Here is a 17,789-nt window from a genome sequence, read left to right as displayed (position 1 = left end):
TCCCCCGACGTCCTGTACACCTCTCCCTTCCCCACTCACCTCCTTCACAGCTCTCCTCCAACCTCACTCACCCATACATTTCCTTTGCCTGCCTCATACCCCCTTTCCCTTTCCCCCCAAATCAATCTCTTGTTCCCCCACCACCATCACCACCTCTCACCCTCACATTACCTTCTCTCTCAACCTTAACCCGCCTTCTACCCCCGCCCCCAGTTCACCGTCAGCTGCCCCCCCACACGGCTGACGCTCAACCGACCCCCCCCCCCATCCTGCGCCTCTCCTAACATGCCCTCGCATGATATCTCCCTTCTTGCTTCATCCCCTTTCATGTTGTCTTCCCCCCTCATCCCTCCACGCATCCTCGCTTGCACTTTCCCCAACATACGTGCTGTCTCTTCTGTTCATTGCCTTTCCTCCCATCTCTTGCTCTGCCCCTCTGCCCACCCCTCCTTTCCCCTACTCTGTTGCCTTCTCCCCTTCTTCCCCTTGCCTTCTGTTCTTCGCTGACACTCCTTTGCCTGCATGTCCTTCCTTTCCTCCATTACCATTTGGGAATTTGATCCAAATCACTGGTTTATTTTTGTTCGCTTTCAGAAACGTCAGTAACCCAGATACTATAATCGCTTTTCCCTTGTAGAAGTACTGTCAGATCAGAGTGAAGTCCAGTGCATTAAAAAGGGGCAATCGTATTTATGTGTTTGGTAATTTTTTGTCTATGAAGTACTTATTATGCTTCACTTCGTCTCCGTCTCACTGCTTTTAGAGGAATACAAGGTATATGAGTGTGTTTATTAGATATGAGGTTATTTGGAAAAAATACACTGGATAAACCTGAGATTCCATTCAATGCTCAGTTTTTTTGAGAGCTTGTGGTCAGCCTCTGATCTTGTTTCTAATGCCCTTTTCTTGATGTTTCAGTTTTTAGCTGTTAGCTATGCTGATAATTATGCATTTACTTATATGCCAATAATACTGTTTTTCAGTTTATTTATTTTTCATTTTGCATTTCCGCTGTCTCGGTCTGGGTGTGGCCATGTGTTGTTGAGTGCCGATAGTATCTATCCAAACTAAACAGCACTATTGACCAAAAATGCTTTTGTTCTTGTAACTAAGTAAACAATGTTGGGGAACTTAGGTAAAACGGGAAGATTCTGGGGATATTCAGAAGGTTAGATAGTTACTGACCAAGCTCTCAACTTCAACTTCTAATCTGGTTGTGGTGTAAGGTTGTTGAACTGAGTGGATGTAGAATCCAAGTTAACAACAGATGCTAACACTGAAATTGCTGGAAAAGCTCAGCTGGTCTGGCAGCATCTGTGGAGAAAAATCAGAGTTAACGTTTCAGGTCAGGTGACTGGACGAAGGAGCACTCAACCCAAAATGTTAACTCTGATTTCTCTCCACAGATGCTGCCAGACCTTCAGAGCTTTTCCAGCAATTTCTGATTCACAGCAACCACAGTTCTCTTTGGTTTTCAACCACAGATGCTGCTCGACCTGCTTAGCATTCCTAATGTTTTCTTTTTTCATTTCCAGAGTGTATGTGCAGGTTTACAAGGTAAAGGTGGGGAATGTGGGACTCCTTCTTCTGTTATTTTTGCACCAAGCCAGCATGGCTGTGTGTGTCAGACCGTAAGTGTGTTTTTCCCCAAGGTCACATAATTTATTTTCTCCAGTTCACAGTTTCCGGTTTCGCAAGTTAACTTCGATTCTTTGATCAAATTTGCTTCTAAATCCATCCCAGATATTTTTGTATGCTCCAAGCAGTCATTTTTTTAGAAAGTAATCATGTGAAACAGTACAGGAGAAACTCGGAGGGTCTGGCAGCATCTGTGGAGAGAGAAACTGAGTCCAGTATAATTCTTAACATTAGCTCTGTTTCTCTATCCACAGATGCTGACAGACCCTCAATTTCTCCAGCACTTTACTTCAGATCTCCAGAATCTCTAGTATTTTGCATATGAGAAATTCCTATTTTTGTGTTGCAAACAAAGTGGAATTATTTGGATACTTTTTGTAGGTTTCTTTGGGGAGGAGAAATTCATATTTGGGAAAGTTTTGGGTATAAATAGTTCTGATGGTTTAAAATTTGGCATTTTTGCATTTATCCTGAAGAGGACAAGACATCAGACTTTGGAAAGAGCTAACACGGTGTGGACCCGTCCCTACCCGAAGTGTCAACTTTCCTGCTCCTCTGCTGCCTGGCCCGCTGTGTTCCTCCAGCTCCACACTGTGTTATCTCAGACTCCAACATCAGCAGTTCTTACTATCCCCGACTTTGGAAAGATGTCTCTTCTGCAAGATTCAAGATTTGTATTACCAAGCAATTATTCAGTTCATAAAGTTGTTTCAAAAAATTATATTTCTCAATGAATTTTGCTGTTCAATTGGTGGCCAATTGTCACCAGAATGGAATTTAATTCTGAAACTTGAATTTTAAGATCTGATTGGCTTCCTATGTTGCTTTCTTTGTGGTATTTCATATTCCTTTTTTATTCTGGAGTTTTAGGCTGAGTGTGGACTTCACTCAACCAAGTCTTAGGTACAATTTGATTGTTTGTTTGTTTGTTTTTGTTTTGGCAATTTTTGGCATGCCCTGTGATGATACTTCAGGGTTTGCCTCTGTTTTGTTTACAGCAGCCTTGGAATCATACAGAACAGAAAAAGGCCCTTTGGCTGAATTTGTTCGCACCAATCAGGTTTCCAAAACTGAACTCATCCGATTTGGCCCATATTCCTCTAAACCTTTCCTATCATGTACCTGTCCAAAACTCCCTTAGATGTTGTAATTGTACCTGCATCTATCATTTCTTCTGGCAGCTTGTTGTATATACACACACACACACACACGATCCTCTGTGTGGAAAATGTTGCCCCTTAGGTACCTTTTTAAATCTTTCCCTTCTCACTTTAAATCTATGCCGTCTGGTTTTGGACTCTCCTATCCTTGAGAAAAGACCTTGGCTATTCTCCTTATCTGTGCTGCTCATGATTTTATAAATTTCCATAAGGTCACCCCTCAGCCTCCTATGCTTCAAGGGAAAATAGTCCTAGCTTATTCAGCCTCTCCTTATAACTCAAACCATTCAAATTCCGTAACATCCTTGTAAATCTTTTTTGCATCTTTCCAGTTAAATAACATCCTTCCTACAGCAGGGTGTTTCTGCCTAATGTGCCTTGGCCCAGAAAATCTGAGCTGCAGGGACCATCCTGTCTCTATTTTAAGCAATGTATTATTAGCCTGGATTTAGATCAGTCACTGAATAAATAATCTATTTTAAGGCAGTCGTATTTGTTCTAATATCTTTTTGTATATAACATGCACAATAAAGGGCATTATAAAGTTAGGATGAAATTTAGGGCTGTATATAAACATTCAAAGTGGACCTCCAAAAGGTAATTCCATATGAATAATCTTTAGGAAATCAGCATGTGTAAAGGTCTGTCAGAGTACCTCAACCTAATTTGTTACAGGAGATGAGAGGATGTTTAAAGTTATCTTCCCACAGCACAGTGTGAGCATGTTCCTATGATTTCTACTGCAGCCAGTTGTATATTAAGGTCTCCTTGACACAGCACAATGTGAATCTATTTGGAGACAGATGAAGCCCTTAAAACAATTTGCATTATCTGATGTATGGAATGTACACCATTTTCAGTTTCACCCAACGTGTGTGAGTACCACATTCTCACTACCCTGGATAAAGAAGCTCCTGCTAGATTACATATTAGGTTTTTATTTATCATATTTATGGTTCTGATTTATCTGTCTTCCTGCATGTGGAATCATCATGTAATCTACCAGATCGCTGCTGCGCCATGGGTCCCTATCCGATCACCCCTCCGTCGTCTCTTTGAGTGGAAAGTCCCCATCTGTTCAATCTTTTCTGATTACATTTAAACCAATGTTCTAGTATCAGCCTTGTGGTACCTCTTTGTATCTTCTCCATGTATTTCTTTCAAATAAGGAAACCAGGATTTAGGGGAGGCTGTATGGCACTGGATTAGTAATCTGCTACTCCAGGCTGAAGTTCTGGTGATATGGTTCAAATTGTACCAAGACAGATAGTGAAATTTGGGTTGAATAAAATCTGAAATGAAGACTCTAATTGATAATGGTTACATAATCATCATTATTGTAAAAACCAATCTGGTTCACTAATGATCATCAGGGAAAGAAATCCGCTGCTCTCACCCCATCTACACTGCATGTGGCTCCAGACCCATGGCACTGTGGTTGCCTCTTAACTATCTTTTGAAAAGACCATAGCAAACCAAACAGTTCAAGGGCTAATTAAGAATGGGCAACAAATGGCCTTGCCACTGTTACAAATTTGGGTGGAGCATTCATGGATTGGAAGGCAGGGAGTTAGTATTTGTGGATAAAAATAATCGTGGGGAAAAAGTGCTGTGGTCCCTTTAAGAACTTGTGCTTTGTCCGTGCTTGGAAGCTTATAAATGCAGGTGCATAGAGAGTGCCCACATGGAAACATTTCGTATAGAACGGCCGTGCAGCATTTTTTTCCGAGACAACAAGTTTGAATTTTGCCAATTAATTTAAATGAAGCATCTAGATACAGAAAGCCGGTTGAGTTTAAATCTGGTGTTCACAACCTGAAATCAATCATAAGAACTGGATTATGTCATTGGGGGTGTGTAAGACAAGGGCATTTGGAAAGTCTGAGAGCCAACTGCCACCTGAAAGAGACAGCCATCCACCACCTGCCAGAGTTCGTACGATACAGTTCTCAGAAAGCCCATCTAACTAATCAAAGGTGCCATGGTATTTTAGCTCAAAGTCTTCACTGAAGAAATTATAGAGAGAAAATATCCCTGACTGCAGAATTAATGGAAGAAAGGTGTTTGTGAAGAGCCTGGAGATGACAGAATATTCCGGAAGACAGTCTGTGAGCTTGGAGAGACTACGTTTTAATTTATTGTTTATTATTAATTGGGTTTATCTTGGTGGGACTTGTCTTTATTTAAACAGCATTCCAGTAGAATTTAGACCAGTTAGGAAGTAGTTAGTAGACTTAAGGACAAATTGTCTGTTGTTAGTAATTTTGTTAATTTGTTCATTGTGTTAAATAAATAAATTGTTTCTTGTTACTTGTAAAGTGGAGATCAGGGATTTTCTTTCTTTTAACCCCTCTTTTAATAGATTAGACAAGCTTCTCTCAGTATTTCAGGAGGAATTGTTAGAGGGCGCCCCTACTCCTGTCATGACAGATTAAAAGGGAGATATTACAAACTGTAGATGCTGGAGAATCTGAGATAGCAAGGTATAGAGCTGGATGAACGCAGCGGTCCAAGCAGCTTTGAGGAACTAGAAAGCTGACATTTCGGGTCTGGATCATTCCTGAAGAAGGGTCCAGACCCAAACGTCAGCTTTCCTGCTACTCTGCTGCTTGGTCTGCTGTGTTCATCCAGCTCTACACCTTGTTATGAAAGATTGAGACTTGTGTTTTAGCTTAATTATCGCTTAATCATTCCCTGGCATAACAGCTACCAATGCCTTTGTTCTGTGCAATCTTAAAAAAAAGTGGTCTAATCAAAGAACCACAAAAGATTTTTGAAGTATCCATTCCATTGTACAAAGAAAATGCTTCAAAGTGGTACAATCCCCCAGAGACTGATTTCTTTAAAACAAAATTCAAACTTACAATTAATGACTGAAAGAATAACACAATTTCATTGTTGAATATGTTTGACTCTAATAAAACAGACTAAGACCACTATTGACTAAACACTACTTTTTAGGCAAATTATACTTGCATATGAACCAAAAGGCGGAGTAGGCCTTCCATCCTCTTCAGCCTACTGCACTTTTCAATAAAACCATGTCCGATCTGCTTGTAACCTCATTAGCATTCCTGCCTACCTCTGACAACCATTCATACCCATGCTTAACAAGAATCTATCTACTGCCTTCAAAATATTGAAGGACACTCTCTTCCTAAAAGATGCTGGAAGCAGAGTTCCAAAGATTCCTGACTGGGGTGGCGGGGGGGGTAGAAACTGGCCTAATTTCTGCTTTAAAGGGATGATCTCTGATTTTTAAACAGTGACTTCTACTTCTGGATTCTCTCCAAAGAGGAAACCTCCTCTCCACATTTGCCCTGAAATGACTTGTCAGACCTTGTGATCATTTAAATAGTCTCCTCCTCTTCTAAATATTCCCAACTGGTATGATATCAAATAGATGGTGGATATATTTTTAAAAAAGTGAAAAGTGTATGAGTTCGTTGTGTAAATGTGGGGGACTAGTAAGCTGTGTGGTGTGAGTTCCTAAACGTTTTGTCTTCAAATGTATAACACTAAACTCTCCTAAATAAAGTTAGCTTGTCCAACCTCTTGTCATAAGGTGATCATCTCGTTGTAAGTACTAGTCCGGTAAATTTCACGTTTATATCTTTTAAATAAGTTGAAGTGCACTATGTGCAGTCCTCCAGATGCGGTCTCACTGGTGCCCTGTATAACCAAAGCATAATATTTTTTGTATTCAATTCTCCTCACAACAAATGACAACATTTTGACCTAGCAAGAACTGCAGATGCTGGAGGCAGAGATAACTAAATGTGCAACTGGAGGAATACAGTACGCCAGGCAGCATCAGAGGAGCAGGAAAACTGATGTTTCAGGTCAGGACTCTTTCTTTTTAAAAAAAAAAAATTCTGAAGAAGGCTCCTGACCTGAAATGTCAACTTTCCGGCTCCACTGATGCTGCCTGGCCTGCTGTATTCCTCCAGCTCCAGACTGTGTTATCAAAAGACCGCATTTTGTTAGTTCTCAATTACTTACAGCTACAAACAAATCGTTGCACACTTCAAACACAAAAAAAATCACATACGTTACATTGTCTTTTAAGTAGACATTTCATTTTTGGAACAAGTTAAAATGATTCTTGTCAGCTTACTTCATATCTTTTCCTTTCTCAGAATTCTCTTTCAGTAAGGGCTTTTCCCCCAAGCCTATTTTCTCGTAGCACAAGCTAAGCAAATCTTCTGGCCTCAGTTTTACATATCCTATATTTGATCTTTCCAATTTGAGCGTAATCTCTTGCTTGTATTTCTGCATGGTGAATTCTAGAGTTTTCGATCTCTATCTCCTCTTTCTGTCCTTGATCCTGTCAGTCTAACTTATGAGAGTTTCAAGGATATCTTAAAAATTGTACCCTTTTAACTCCTGTTGCCTAGGCAACATAAATCATATGGGCTTTGTATCCAGCTAGAAGTGCTATTATCTATCTTTTGAGGCTCCAATTTTCTCACATCTTTGAAGTAAATGGACATTTTAAAGTGAAACTGTTTGCAACCTGACATCTCCGCACTTTGTCTAGGACTTTGAAGCCTTTCAGGCCAGCTACAGTTTGCACAAAAGCTGCTGTTATTACCTCCCAAGTGAAAGCACCTTGCAACACCTTTGTAGTAAAACTGGCCTGGTCTGGGACCCCCATGCTGTTGGGCAGGTTTCAGTACAAATCAGATGACATTCTCTGGCTATCATTTTTACATTAACTTAAAGCAATTGCTAAAAACACAACATTCTTTATAAACTTTACTGGAACAAAATGTACTCTGAATCTCTGCTTGGAGCATGGTACCATTGACCTTGATGATTGGTGTGAGCTTGCCACCTATTACTGGGGTTGGTGATGTCATGCTTATTAAGCTGCATCACTCTTTATAATTCAATACCTGAAGCAGAGAAGAGAAGAAAGAGAAGCAGACCCTGCGTGGCCTATGGCCCATTGTTTCCTGGAACGCCTTGACCCATGTCCTTAAAGATCTGTGGATCAACAGTTGACCTGGATCAGCCACATGAAGTCACGGAGTGAAAACCTGTGATCCTGAAGATATCATCTTCAAATTAAGGAACAATTGTCAGTGATAAATTTAGCACACCTTTCTGTCTTTTTCCACCAGTGTCTTTTTTAAATAGCACTATTATCCTACAATTCAACTTTTATGATTTGTGTACCTGTACATCAAATCCCTTTGCTCCACCCCATTTATACAGTTACCTCCAAAGGTGAGGTGGCTTCCTAGTCTTTCAATTTTTCATCATCTCTTGATTAACTATGTTGAAATTTAATTTTCCAGTTGAATAGGTAGTGAAGGTGTTCCCTGCAAAATTTGATTTTTAAAAAAAAAATTTACCTAGACCTAAGATGAGTTGCAACAGGAAAATATTACTTTTCTGCCTTTGATATGATGATTACAGAGACTGGTGAACAAATGGGATCATAGCAGCAGTAGTGGGTTTATGCTGGAGAACATTCAGCAGACTTGACAAAGGTGAAATGACAAAATTTACACATGCTTTTCCACAAACCAAGTCCAATACTGTCCAATGAGGTAGGCCTCAACTTTAACGAAACTTCTGAATCAAGTGTTACAGAGTGGAGTAGTTGGGGCTGCATGTAGCACAGTGTCAAACATTGATTTTGCAGGTTGGAAGGATAATCCAATTACAGGATTGTGCAAGCAAATTTGTGCAGCAAGTGGGTCAACATAGTCACCTCATTCCTAAGATGAAAAGCAGGGAAATGTCAACTCGTGCAACGTGAAAACCATGTGTGTCCATGCCAGAGCACAAAGACAATTTGTTTAAAGGGAGAAAGTTTATTCTTGCTGTTAGATGTGCAGAATAGATCAAAGTCCACTTATTGCTCATGATAACTTGAAGCTAATAGTTTAGTCTGTGGTTTGAGGGGAAAAAAATGTTAGGGCGGGAGAGAAAAGAGGGAAGAGGGCTGATGGTGCTTTTAGGGTGTTGAGGGATGGAGTTTTAACTTTTAACATTAAAGATTTTGAAAATTAAATTGTCAGCTTGGAAAAGGAAAAAAAAAACTACCAGTTATATAGCGATGCATTTTACACTTTGGGAGTCTGAGTACTTTAAATGTTAATTAAATTGTTTTGAAGTACAATCTGTATGCAAGTATGACAGCTTGTATATGCACAGTAAGGAGGCTATACAAAAAATTTATGCCTAACAGAGCTCACTCATTATGAAACTGGTGTCACACAGGTCAAAGTTTGTACCTTAACAGCGATAGTTTGTACAACCTATTTATAATGAACCTGATTCTACAAAGCTGACTACCTTAAACTTAAAGAGATAATGGGAACTGCAGATGCTGGAGAATCCAAGATAATAAAGTGTGAGGCTGGATGAACACAGCAGGCCCAGCAGCATCTCAGGAGCACAAAAGCTGACGTTTCGGGCCTAGACCCTTCATGAGAGAGGGAACTGAAATAAATAGGGAGAGAGGGGCAGGCGGACCGAAGATGGAGAGAAAAGAAGATAGGTGGAGAGGAGAGTATAGGTCGGGTGGTAGGGAGGGGATAGGTCAGTCCAGGGAAGACGGACAGGTCAAGGAGGTGGGATGAGGTTAGTAGGTAGGAAATGGAGGTGCGGCTTGGGGTGGGAGGATGGGATGGATGAGAGGAAGAACAGGTTAGGGAGGCAGAGACAGGCTGGGCTGGTTTTGGGATGCAGCGGGGGGAGGGGAAGAGCTGCGCTGGTTGTGTGGTGCAGTGGGGGGAGGGGACGAACTGGGCTGGTTTTGGGATGCGGTGGGGGAAGGGGAGATTTTGAAGCTGGTGAAGTCCACATTGATACCATTGGGCTGCAGCAGTTGAAATCGTTCGCGACTGGGAGGTGCAGTTGTTTATTGCGAACCGAGCGGAGGTGTTCTGCAAAGCGGTCCCCAAGCCTCCACGGAGACTTGGGGACCGCTTTGCAGAAAACCAAGCGGAGGCTTGGGGACCGCTTTGCAGAACACCTCTGCTCGGTTCACAATAAACAACTGCATCTCCCAGTCGCGAACCATTTCAACTCCCCCTCCCATTCTTTAGATGACATGTCCATCATGGGCCTCCTGCAGTGCCACGATGATGCCACCCGAAGATTGCAGGAACAGCAACTCATATTCCGCTTCGGAGCCCTGCAGCCCAATGGTATCAATGTGGACTTCACCAGCTTCAAAATCTCCCCTTCCCCACCGCATCCCAAAACCAGCCCAGTTCGTCCCCTCCCCCCAGTGCACCACACATCCAGCCCAGCTCTTCCCCTCCCCCCACTGCATCCCAAAACCAGCCCAGCCTGTCCCTGCCTCCCTAACCTGTTCTTCCTCTCACCCATCCCTTCCTCCCACCCCAAGCTGCACCTCCATTTTCTACCTACTAGTCTCATCCCACCTCCTTGACCTGTCCGTCTTCCCTGGACTGACCTATCCCCTCCCTACCTCCCCACCTATACTCTCCTCTCCACCTATCTTCTTCTCTCTCCATCTTCGGTCTGCCTCCCCCCTCTCTCCTTATTTATTTATTCCAGACCCCTCACCCCATCCCCCTCTCTGATGAAGGGTCTAGGCCCAAAACGTCAGCTTGTGTGCTCCTGAGATGCTTCCTGGCCTGCTGTGTTCATCCAGCTTCACACTTTATTACCTTAAATTTAAAAGTACCTTTTTATAAGAAATGAGATATCCACGGGAATACTTAATAGTTTTTCCACATCTTTTCACTGAATTTCAGAAGTTCATTAACAAGGGCTTCCTCTTTGTAGATAGAAGTAATGCGTGCACAGACTGTGCATGTTTCAACTCATAAAAACAAGTGACAACATTCTCTGGGAGGTAGCAAGAGCTGCCAATGCTGGGGTCAGAGAAAACAAAGCATGGAAGTGGAGGAACACAGCAGGACAAGCAGCATCAGAGGATCAAGAAAGTTGACGTTTCGGGTCTGTAGGAGGGTCCCAACACGAAACGTCAACTTTCCTGCTCCTCTGCTGCCCGACCTGTTGTGTTCCTCCAGCTCCACACTTTGACAACATTCTCTAGCTTGTTTTTCAGGGCAGTGCCTTGAATGATTTGAGTCAGCATGTCTGGCTTAAAAGTTAAAGCGTGGTCATTAAATGCCTTTTGTCATTAATCTGGTGCATTGTCCATGGTAATGCATCTGCCAATCAAGTGCTAACCAACCACAACTTTCCTGTATTACAATTATTTTCCATTTTACTTTGGTATTTCTTATGAACTGTACTGGTTAGAGTGCAAGATGAAAAGCTTTAGCAAAATGCTGCTTTTTTTCAGAAATACTCAAGTTTAACATCTGTGGCGCTAGCATATTTACATGCTGTAGTTTTAAGTTGGATTTTTTTTGACTGAATAAGTTTGAAGCGGTGTGCAATGAAATTGTAAAATTCGATGCATTTGGACGGCATTAGTTATGTTTGTGTTAATGGGGAAAGTGGGTAGAAAGACTTACAAACTATGGGTTTACTTAAAGGATCCTAGCAGGTGAAAGGGAGACCTGATTGAATTTGTTCTTTAAAGAAAGGATTTGGTAGGCTAGATGTAAACTGTTCCTCTTGGATGAGGAAACTGGGATTAGAAGACCTCAACTAAAAACTCAAGCCCATCCTTTAGGCGTGAAATTAGGAAAGAGACACTTATTCACATATCTGTTAAAGTTTGAAACGCTCCTTTTTCAAGAGACAGTGTTAAATTGGTTAATTGCTAACCAAAGGTATTGAAAGGATATGGAGCAAAGGCAGGTGTATTGAGTTGCAGAACAATTATGCTTGTCTCTGATTGGCAGAACAGGCTTGTTGCTGAATGCTGCCGCCTTGTTCATGTGGCTGTGCATCACCCTGCTATAGTGAAAAGGATAATAATGAGTTTAAACTGTCAATGATCACATATTTTCTACGCTGGTGCTGTTCGACTATTGCCCACTCTGTGGGACTAAATCTTCAGAGTATGTATGATGCAATTTGATCCACTCACTCACTCAATTATATTGTAAGCTGTCTGCCTTACGACTGGTTTGCAAAAGGACAAGATTTAAAGCCTTATTTTTTGGAGAATTGGAGGTGAAAGTTTCTGATAATGTGCACAGTATATATGAGTAAAGAGTAAAGATGCCTTTACTGCCTGCAGCATTGATGATGTCTGCAACTAGACTGTCTTTTGTGACACTGCTGTGGAGAATAAATTTTCTGAAGTGTATTTAATGTTTTCTGGAAACAAAATTATGAACAAACTAACTCACTTAAAACCTGCTGAATGAACTAATTGATGTTTGGCGCCACCATGTGATACATTCACTGAATTGTGTACATTTTATCCCTTTCAAATGCTATCTCTGAAATTTCAATTGAGGAGGACCCTCATTAGATTTCCATCAGGCACGCTATTTCCGGATTGATCTATATTTGAAAACATACTAGCATTCATTTTGTTGTTTTTATGTATGTTTATTAAAAATGATGCTGCAATGATAACTTTCTTTGGATAATTGACAGCATCTTTTTGAAGTTAAGACACTGGAGTCAGCATTTTCTGACAGTTTGCCTACATGGGTACCATTTCTTCAGAGCACGTTATGTCCTTTATTTGCATGTTCCGAATGTATTCAAAAGGACAAAAGTCTCAAAAGAGTTGAGAGTGGATATAACTTTTTAAAATTGTGAAAAGGAACACAAAGTCAAAGCTGTTCAGCTAGCATTTATCAGGATAAGAGTGCAAGAAATCAGATTTGGAAAAGAAATAACAGTTTCTAAAATATGTTTATGAATTGTTGTTCCTTTTCCAGTTTTGAATTCTTGTGACCTAGTTCTGATGAGTACAGAATGAAAAACTTCACCTTCATAAATCTTTCCAGCGAAGTTTGTTTTGTACTGCCAAGCAATTATTGACTGATCTGATTGTCACCTCGAGTCCACATTCCTGCCCACCTCTGTGACCTATTGACTTTCTTGTTAGTCAAGAATCCATCTATTCTATTGAATATGTTTCAGTGACCTGGCTTCCACCATTCTCTGGGGAATTTCCAAAAATTTATGATCACAGAGAGAAAAAGAATTTCTCATTTCTGTCTTAAATAGGAGATGTCTTTGCTTTAAATTGTGTCCCTGGTTCTGGTTTCTTCCACAAGGGAAACATCCTTTCAGCATCCACTCTCATGTTGCCTCAGGATCTTGTATGTTTCAATAAGATCACCTCTCATTGTTCTAAACTCCAATGCATACAGGTCAAACCTGTCCAGCTTTTCCTCATGAAATAACTGCAATGCCTCCAAATATTAATTGCGTTAACTTTCTCTGAATTGCTTCTAACATATTTATTTCCTTTCTTAAATAAGGAGACCAAAACTGTACAAAGTACTCTTCAACCAACCCCCTCTGCAGTTAAAGCAATGCAGCCCTACTTTTGTATTGTTTCCTTTGCAATAAGTGACAACATTCCATTAGCATTCCTAATCATTTGCTGTACCTGCTTACTCCCAATGACATGAAGGTTGGTGGAGTTGTGGATAGCGTGGTGGGCTGTTGTGGGTTGCCACAGGACATTGACAGGATGCAGAGTTAGGCAAAGAAGTGGCAGATGGAATTCAACCCAGGAAAATGTAAAGTGATTCATTTTGGAAGGTTGAATTTGAATGCAGAATATGGGGCTAATGGCAGGATTCTCGGCATTGTGGAGGAACAGAGGGATCTTGGGGTCCACGTCCATAGATCCCTCAAAGTTGCTACCCAAGTTGATAGTATTGTAAAAAAGGCGAATGGTGTGTTGGCTTTCATTGGCAGGGAAATTGAGCTCAAGAGCCATGAGGTTATGCTGCAGCTCTATAAAACTCTGGTTAGACCACACTTGGAATATTGTGTTCAGTTCTGTTCACCTCGTTATAGGAAAGATATGGAAGCTTTAGACAGGGTGCAGAGGAGATTTACCAGGATGCTGCCTGGACTAGAGGGCACATCTTATGAGGAAAGGTTGAGGGAGCTAGGGCTTTTTTTTCATTGAAGTGAAGAAAAGTGAGAGGTGACTTGACAGAATTGTACAAGGTGATGAGAAACATAGAGTGGATAGGCAGAGACATTTTCCCAGGGTGTTACAAGAGGGCATAATTTTAAGGTGATTGGAGGAAGTTATAGGGGAGATGTCAGAGGTAGGTGCTTCACACAGAGAGGCTTGGGCATGTGAAATGCGCTGCCAGCAGTGGTAGTGGAGTCAGATACTTTAGAGACTTTTGACCCACTCTTGGATAGGCACATGGAGGACAGTAAAATGTAGGGTATGCAGGATAGATTGAACCTTGGTAGGATAGTAGGTCAGCACATCGGCCAATTGGGCCTGTACTGTGCTGTACTGTTCTATGTTTAACCTTTTGTGATTCTTGTACCGGGCCACCCAGATCCCTCACCCTCCAAGTTCTGTAACCTCTACAGAACCACAATAAATTTAAATATTATTTAAATAGTATGCTTCTTTATTCTTACTTCCAAAGTGGACAAGTTCAAGTTCAGCTGTCTTTGCCAATTTTTACCCAATCACTTAACCAACCTCACATCCCTTTGCAGAGTCCTTACATCCTTTTCACAACTTACTTTCCTACCTATCTTTGTATCATCAGCAAGTTTAACAATTATGCATTTGATCCCTTAATCCAAGTTATTAATATGAATTGTAAGTAGTTGAGAACCCCATTACTGATCCCAGTGATACACCATTTGTCACATCTTGCCAACTGAAAATAACAAAATTTGTGTTCTGTTAGTTAATCAATCCTTTATCTGGAGAGAGAATATTTCCAGGGCAACAAGGAAAGATTGGATGAATTGTTGATGCAGAGCACTGGTGTGGGAAGATTTTCTCAGTGAAGTCTTTAGACCTGTAGATTGAATCAAGTTGGTCTGTAGTATGTTGTATAGAAGCTCTTGCAGTTTTGGGAGTCACCTGTTCTGAAATTACTTGTAATTGTAGCACTGTGAACACTTGGTTCTATTTGGCACATTGAGATATTACAATGTGTGTTCTTTTTGGAACAGGTATGCTGTTGAACAAAATGTAGGACTGTTTGATTGGTTAAGATAACATGGTGTGAAGCTGGAAGAACACAACAGGCCAAGCAGCATCAGAGGAGCAGGAAAGCTTGACATTTTGGGTCAGGACCCTTCTTCAGAAAAATTTCTCCAGCATCAGCAGGAGAATGTTTGTTTGTTTCATCAACATTCTGGGTATTTGTGTAATATTTGGCGATGGGTAAGCAGAAAACATAAAGCACTCCGGTTCTGGTTCAGCGGGAGGAAACCCACGCAGACACGGGGAGAACGTGCAAACTCCACACAGACAGTCACCTGAGGGTGGAATCAAGCCAGGGTTCCTTGTGCTGTGACAGAGCAGTGCTAACAGTTGAGCCACCATGCTGCTCAGTGGTAAACAAAAGTAAACTTGTGGTCTGGAATGCCGGGATTCATTCTGAGATCTGACTTTTCCAGTATTACTGCCAGCTAAAACAAAAGAAACATTGTAGCAAAGTGTAACCGAGCAGATTATTTGATAAGCAAATTGTCTGATTGTCTGAGGCAATGCCTTAGAGAATGCACCAGTGAATAGGAAATTCTGCAGTTTAGCTGCGTTTCTCTAATTCTGGCCTCTTGTGCATTCTCAATCATTGCTGCACCATTGGCTGAGCTTTCAGTTGCTGAGCTGAAGTTCTGGAATTCCCTCTTCAAACATCTCTTTTCTTCTCTGCCTTGCTGTTCTCTTTTCAGACTTCGTAACACCTACCTCTCTGATCAAGCTTTAGCCATCTTAAGTAGTATCTCCTTATGTGCCTTACTTCTGTAAAGAACCTTGGAACCAGTCATTCCTTTATCAGTGCTGTATAAATGTAAGTTGTTGCTGTATGCATGTCAACAGATGTAAATTACTTCTCACTATTTTGACAAGAGGAAGTTTTGGGCAAAAAAGAACTGAGAAGACTCCTGTTAACAATTTGCATTTGAAATGGAATGTTCCCATTCCCTGCACTTTCACTTTTGTCCTGCAGATGGTGCCTTGTGCCTAGCAATGGCTCTGGGTGGCAGAAACTCTTCTGTGATCTGTCAACTGTATATGGACATTGAATCAAACCTGAGTGTTTGTATAGTTCATGTTAAGTTACTTGTTGAATCGCAGTAACAGAGTTATAGAGCTTAGTAGATCTGTGATCAAGTTTGTGCATGGAAGCTGGCACTTCTTGGAATGAAGGGGTTGACTTTTGTGGAAAGGTTGGATGGAATGAGCTTGTATCCATTGGAGTTTTGAAGAACGGAAAGTGAAAATGTTGCAATGTGCAAGATCCAGAGGGAACATGACTGGGTGCACACCATGTGGGAGAGATTGGAATGAGGGGACACAACTTGAAAATAAGTGGCCTCCCATTTAAGACAGAGATGAGAATTTATTTGTGTCGTGAGACTTCCCTAGAGAACAATAGGAACTGGGCCATTGAGTATTTTTAAGGCACAAGTAGATTCTTGAAGGAAGTCAAAGGATGTCAAAGCAACAACTGAGTCCACAATCAGATCAGCCAAGATTTTATCAAAAGGCAGAGCAGGCTCCAAGGGTAAAATGATCTACTCCTGCTTCCAATTCATATGATCACACTTGGACACTTCCTCTGATGTATATTAAGCAAATTCAGCACTCTATCAGTACTTTTATGAATAGCCAAATCACTTTACTGTCAAATTTGGGATATCAAACCTGACCCTGTTCCTGCTGTGAGAGTCACTGTTAGGCACTCTCAGTCCATTCAAGTATTTAGTTGGGCTTTAACTTTGGTTTCAGGCGGCATTTATATCATAACTGCAGTGTTGGTCAAAGCAAAATACACTACAGCTTTAATGAGCTGTATAAAAGTGTGATTCATCAACTGCATGGTGATTCCACACAAGTTCCTACACTTTTATATAAAAATGAGCAGCTGGTTCTGTTTTTGGATGTTGAAGAACATGGACAGTTTAAAAGTTAGGTATTTTTTAATTATCCTGTTTGACCATGTTATGGCAAGTGGTACTTGAGCCTGTATCTGCTGGCACAGAGGAAGGGACATTATCACTGCTCAACAAGAGGCCACACATGGACAGTTTATGTTACGAACAGGAAACACTGTCGATTGAAAGTAATGCATCACTGTAATCTATCAAGGCTTCTCTTATGAGTAATGACTAATCTGATGCAGCTTTCAAATATTGGGGACACTTGTGTTTCTGAAAATGAAATTTCAATACGTGGCATAAACAATTCACATTGGGATACTTGGAATTATGGAAAATGAACCACCTGTGACAATTTGATAAGCCTGTGTCCGTTGCACCGTAACTGCAGTCACTGTTGCTTGATGGTTTTATTTTCTGTAACTTCCCATTTGATAATGTATATGCTCAGTTGTCAGTATTGCACTTAACGTTCGAAAACCTCATTTACAAAGCATTAGATTAGATTCCCTATAGTGTAGAAACAGGCCCTTCAGCTCAACAAGTCCACACCGCCCCGTGAAGCATCCCACCCAGACACATACCCCTATAACCCACACACCCCTGAACACTATGGGCAATTTAGCGTGGCTGATCCACCTTGCCTGCATATCCTTGGACCGTGGAAGGAAACTGGTGAACCCAGAGGAAACCCACGCAGACACGGGGAGAATGTGCAAACTCCACACAGACAGTTCCCCGAGGCTGGAATCGAACCGGGATCCCTGGCGCTGTGAGGCTGCAGTACTAATCATTGAGCCACCGTGCCGCCCCAATTATATTATACATCACCCCATCCAAGGGTTTTCTCTACAATGTTATTTCAGCTAGTCAAAAGCAATGATGAGGTGCTTCTCATAGTGTTGAATGTTCGGCATCTATCAGTGAAAGTTTTTATTTATGGTGAAGCATTTCTAAAATTGGTACTTTTTTCTTGTCAAGCTATTTTATAAACTCATCTGTATGTGGTATAAATCA

At 41.2% G+C, this 17,789-nt stretch overlaps 1 protein-coding gene across 1 annotated transcript in view; it reads left to right on the top strand.

The window, feature by feature from the left end:
- pex14 (peroxisomal biogenesis factor 14) overlaps window positions 1-17,789 on the top strand; it is a 245,068-nt gene that overhangs the window by 228 nt on the left and 227,051 nt on the right. The window lies entirely within an intron of this gene.

Source organism: Stegostoma tigrinum, chromosome 28, assembly GCF_030684315.1.
Source record: "Stegostoma tigrinum isolate sSteTig4 chromosome 28, sSteTig4.hap1, whole genome shotgun sequence".
Taxonomy (NCBI): domain Eukaryota; kingdom Metazoa; phylum Chordata; class Chondrichthyes; order Orectolobiformes; family Stegostomatidae; genus Stegostoma; species Stegostoma tigrinum.
This window is presented reverse-complemented; position numbering and strand designations above follow the sequence as displayed.